Here is a 6,117-nt window from a genome sequence, read left to right on the forward strand (position 1 = left end):
CTTCTTAATTTACTTAGCATGATGTACTTTTTCTTTGTCATTGAAATTTAAATGAGAGTTTATAGAGAACTTGGATTTCCATTCATTCATTGTTGCACATTTTTCTTCCTTCCCACCCCACACCCCCAGTTCATTTTTCTCTTTGGAAAGAAAAAAAAATGGCCTATCAGGATAACGTGCCTAAAATATGTGAGATGAAGTCTCATCACTCTTTATTCTAAAGAGCATTTAGACTGTTTTTCTTGCACTATAGATTTGCTTGACATTATTGTTGACTACTTGTTTGATGTTATTGTTGACATAGTCATCAAGTTGACTTGAACTGATGTCCTCACCAGCTTAGGTATGTTTGAACTCATTTACACAATTACTGTGTCAACCCATGTTGCTGAAAATCTTCCAATTGCCCTGACTGAGGTGTTAGCTAAAGTTGGCTTCTTCTTAGTCATTACAGTTAGCTGCCTCTGATCTTCAGCTACCTTAATTGTAGACACATGGTCTTGCAAATCAGCATCAACTGTAGCACTAGGATAAGTGAAAGAGTGCTTCTCACACAGGGCAGCAAGCTTAAGGTGAACAAGGCTATGGCAACAAGACCTAGTGAGAGCGAGACTCTGGAGGTGGAGAGACTGTGGCAGTGCTGTGGACAAACAGAGACAAGGTGTGACTTGAGGTGTCTTACATTTTTGCTGGCCAGAGTTAAAGGGTCGACTATTCTTGACAAATGTTTGAAGGAGAAGATGACTTCAAACTTGCTGGATGCTTATATGAGTGTAGGGAAACTTTGCTGAATGATTTGGATTTGACTGCTGAACTTAAACCAGTGCCTGGACCAGTTGAGGAATTGTGCCTTGGAACCTGGACTTAGATTGTGAGATATTCTTTGCCTCTCCCACTCTCCCACTTCCTTCCCCATTACTGGTGCCATAACTGTGAGTCTGTGAGTCAGCAACAAATAGAAGAACCTCTTGCTGTTGGTGAGGCTCCACAGGCACCGTGGAGCTGGGCTACAGACTCTTTCTGCTCTGAGGTTGTGAGGGCTGTATTATTATCACTCCCTCTGGCCCTTTCATAGAGACACTAATGGCCCTGTGTCCTTATGTCCTGTTTTCTCCTCTTTAGGCCATGACCTTCCACCTTTTCCAGCACATTGCTTTATTCCAAGAACAGACCCCTCCTGGCAATATGCTTAAAGTATGGAAGATGAAGTTTCATCATCCTGGCCACTAAGGAGAACTCTGGTTGAACTTATTTCAAGTCAGATTTGTTTGTTCTTCTGGCAGTCCCCGAGATACCAAGTGACATCTCTAACATCACAACTCAAAGGCATCAATTCTTTTTCTGTGATTTTTATTAATTATCCAACTGTCAGATGCATGGGAAGTAATTGGAAAAACCATGACTTCGATAAGAAACACCATACTCTTTGAACTGACATGCTCTATATAAAGAGATCCCAGATGGTGTATTTTCCCAATATATCACATATTTTGAGCTCTTGACTGCAGTTACACGAATGTTGATTGTGAATCCAAATAAAATGAAACTACTGACAATTTCAAATTTCCCCCCTCCAGATCTCTGGTGGTCTATTGGTAAAAGCTGTCCTGCAATCTCAAAGACACTTGATTAAAATTCACAAGCTGCTTCATGAGAGTAAGATGGGCTATATGGTCTCATATGATTTACTGCCTCTGCAAACCCACTAGAGGGTCAGCTATTGGTTGCATCTGACCCAAGCACAAATAACAACAACATCATAACACTGCCTATTGTTGGTCCAGAGGTGAGAAATTTTTGACCAACTGATGTTGAGATGTAACCCATATTGAAGATTATAGTCTTAGATATTCTGCAGTAAACACTTCATATCCTCTTCATTTTCAGCACATCAGATTTTGTCATCTGCATAATGCAGGTTATTGATGAGTGACTTTTTTTCCAATCCTGATAACAACCACATTCATCTTCATATAGTATAGCGTCTTGAATTATTTTCTCAGCATATAGATTAAATAGGTATGAAGAAATGATACAATCTGGACATACCCCTTTCTTTTTAATAAACTATGTTGTTTTCTGTTCTGTTTAGACAACAGCTTTTTGGTCTATATATAGGTTTCACATGAGCACAATTAAGTGTTCTAGGATTCCAATCTTCTCAACGTTAGCCATAATTTGTATGAGCCACACAGTAAAATGTCTTTGCATTCTCAGTAAAATAATAACAAGCATATTTCTGGTATTATCTGTTTTTAGCCATGTCTCTTCTGACACAGCAATAATTTTTCTCATTTCATGGCTTGTTCTGGAGGCAGCTTATATTTCTGGCTGTTTGTGTCAATGTACTGTTCCAGCTGTTCAGAATAATTTTCAGCCAGATTTTGCTTGCATCTAATATTAATGATTAATTTCACATTTTTCTGGATTATCTATATAACAATGAGAACGGATTTCTTCTAGCCACTTGGCCAGGTAGGCGTCTTCCAAATTTCTTGGCATAAGTTAAATAAGCATGTTCAGGGCAACGTTTATTCTTTGAAATATGTGAATTTGTTATTCATTGATCCCTCAAGCCTTATATATTCCCCTATGCCTTCAGTGCAGTTTGAATTTGTTCTTCCATTACCATGTTGATTATATGTTACTTCTGAAATATTTCAGCATTAGTCAGTTCCTTTTGAGTGACTCTGTGTATTCCCTCAACCTTCTTCTGATGTTTCCTGCAGCATTTGAGATTTTGTCCATAGAGTCCTTCAGTGTTGAAACAGGAGACTTGATTTAGTTTTTCAGTTCTTTCCACCTGATGAATGCTGAGTTTATTATTCCTTTTGATCTTCTAACTCCAGATTTTTGCACATTTCTTGATAATACTTTGGCTTGTCTTACTAAACTGCCCTTTGAAATCTTCACGTCATCTTTATGTCACTCAAAAATAAGTGGGAACAAATACAAATATCTATTAGTAACTCGAACATGAAATGTACAAAGAATGGATCAAGGAAAATTAAAAGTTGTAATAAGTAAAATGGAATAATAGTAATATTCTTAGATTTAGTGAACTCAGATGGACTGGTGTTCCCTACTTTGAATCAGAAAATTACATAATCTGCTCTGTCCAGAGTGACAAATAATGGAACAATGATGTTGCAATGAAGATGTCTACCAAATTTTGCAGTCTGAAATAGATCAAACCTGAAATCAAGAGTCATTCATAATAATTAGTGATTGGAATGCAAAAGATCTAGTAGCTGGAAAATACAGACATGGTGACAAAAAATGAGGCTAGAGAGCAAATAACTGAATTTTGTGCAATCACTGGTTTATTCATTGCAAGTATCTTTTTAAAAACCATAACTGTACACATGGATCTCACCTGATGAACTAAACCTGATTCAGGTTGACTGTATCTGTGGTAAAAGTCAATGGAGAAGCTCAATCTTAGCAATTAAAATAAGCCTAGGGGCTAACTGCGGAGCACATCATCCATTATTCATGTCCAACCTCAAACTGAATTTGAAGAAAATGGAAACAATGCCAATGAACAAGAATATGTTCTTGACTGCATATGACCTGAATTTAAAGACCACCTCAAGGACAGATCTGATATACTGAATATTAATGACTGAAGACGAGATGAGCTTGGGGATGACAGTAAGAATATCATCCTTGAAGAAAACAAAAGGTCATTACAATTATAACTGAGAAAAAAAATATTAAACTAGGTATCAGAAGATTTTCTGAAAATTGCAGTAGAATAGAGATATGCCAAAACAAAGGGAAGAAGAAGAAGATTAATAGGAATCATAAAATTATTATCTAGGAGTTTCTCTTTTTGGTTTTCTAAAAGAAAAAAAACAACCTCTTTTTAAGTACATAGATTTTTGTGTGACAAGAGATGCTTAGTGCACCTTAAGTCACTTTAGTATGCCATACAGTTTTTTTTATTGCTGTTACGGACCTTCAAGTCAGAGTTCACTCATATCTGACACTCTGGCAGGTTTTCAGAGGCTGTCAATTACAGAGAAGGAGGCTGCCCATATGTCTCCTGCTGCGGGAGTCAAACCATTTGCCTTTGAGTTAGAAGCACAACTCCTTATCCACTACGTGACTACTGAACAAAGGTATAATATAAACAGTATAATGGTTAGGAGCTGTGCTACCAACTCAAAGGGAGATGATTCAAATCCACCAGCAGCTCTGTGGAGAAAGATGGGCAATGTGTTCCCAGGTGCTTTATAAAAGTCTCTGAAAACCTACTGTAGTGTCATTTATGAGTCAGTTCTGATTCCACGACAATTGTTGTTGTTAAGTGCTGTCAAGTTGTACACGACTCATAGCGACCCAATGAACGAAAGATCTGAGCGCTGTTCATAGAGTTTCCGGAATCAAGCTATTTTGGAAGTGGATGCTACTCCTGCTTTCAAACTTGTTTTAATCTGGGAGCTCCACCAAACACTGTCCACCATGGGTAACCATTATCACATTTAACACATCAGTGTCACAGTGTTTAGCATCACAGCAACCACTAGTTACCTCTGTACAGCTAATGGACAGACCAGTGCTATTTCACACAGAAGAATGTTTGACAAAAAAAAAAAAGAAAAAAAATATTGTACTATGATTTCTTTCTTTTACTTTGTCTCTTGCAAGTAAACCTAAATAAAGGCAGTAGTACCTTACCACACATTGGCTGTTCTTATTCCATGTTGTTACATATAGTACAGTCTAGCAATATTTATAGTGACCCTATGAACAAGGGGACTGAAACCTGCCCCATTCTGTGCTATGCTCACTGTCTCCAATACACCTGAGTCCACTGCTATAGTGATTGTGCAATTTAATAAATCAACTGTCATCAAGTTAATTCAGACTCAGAGAGACCAATCTACTTGTTGTTAGGTATCATCGTCGGATCTGAACCACAGCTGACTCTCAGTGGAATGTTAGATAGTCATTTGTGAGGGAGGAGACTGCCTACCTTTTTTCCTTGGAGCAACTGGTGTGTTCGAAATGCTTTCCTTGGTGTTAGCAGTGCAGTCCCTCACCTCTAGGACCCCGGAGTCCAGTAGCATAGATTAAAATTGTATTCTGGGTCCACAACCTTTACAGAAGCAGACAGACTCATGACTCTGTTGCAAAGTTGCTGTTTATTTCTTTCTTTCTGATCAAGCTTTCCGTTGCAGCCTAGCAGTTAACTACTGTGTCACCAGGATTCCTAAAATTAGTTAAGAATGCAAGAATGAATGATTCTGCTTTATTGATATTTACTGAATTCTGAAATAGCATATGAAAAGCACCACAGCCAAATTAATTTTCCATTGTCAAAGAAAGAATTTAATAAATAGGCACAGATTTTCCATGATCATCCAACTGTAGAGCCAAACAATTCATAACAGATTTTCTTTTTTCCCCCATGGTGCATGACTGTAACATTTATATTGTCAATTGATATGTTGAAGTTTTAACACTCTTAACAATGTATCTCAAGGCTAAAGTGATAAAACCATTTAAAGTAATACTAGAGAAAGAGATTAAACAAATTAGAGTGCAGTAACAATACTCAATGAGGAAACACTAAAATTATTACAATATTTCAGACTGGAAATGAAGAGTGTAAGAGAAAATCTCATGGAAATCTGAAAAAGCCTACAAAACAAAATCCAAAATAGTAGGCTTTGCAGTCCATCTAACTAAGATGAAAGTTATTACACAAACTTCCTTCAATCTTCTCCTTTCCCCTTTGTTTCTTTATGTCAAGTAGGTTAGGTTCTAATGTTATCAGAAAAAAAAAAAGGAAAAATATGGTCTCTCATTTTGCCTTAGTAAGATCTTAGCTGTAATCAGGGAATACCAGAGGAATGTCTATCTGTGTTTCATTGATTATGCAAAGGTTTTTGACTGTGTGGATTACAACAAACTGTGGCTGACTTGAGAAGAATGGGAATCCCTGAACACTTGATCATGCTAATGCAAAATGTACACTTGGACCAAGAGGCAGTCATCAGAACAGAGCAAGGAAACACTGTGTGGTTCAAAATTAGGAAGGGTGTATGCCAGGTGTCCTGTCTCCATACCTTTTCAACCTGTATGCTGAACAGATTATCCAGGAGGCTA

This window comes from Elephantulus edwardii, unplaced genomic scaffold, assembly GCF_000299155.1.
Source record: "Elephantulus edwardii isolate Elephantulus edwardi_28Jun2011 unplaced genomic scaffold, EleEdw1.0 scaffold00004, whole genome shotgun sequence".
NCBI classification, from domain to species: Eukaryota; Metazoa; Chordata; class Mammalia; order Macroscelidea; family Macroscelididae; genus Elephantulus; species Elephantulus edwardii.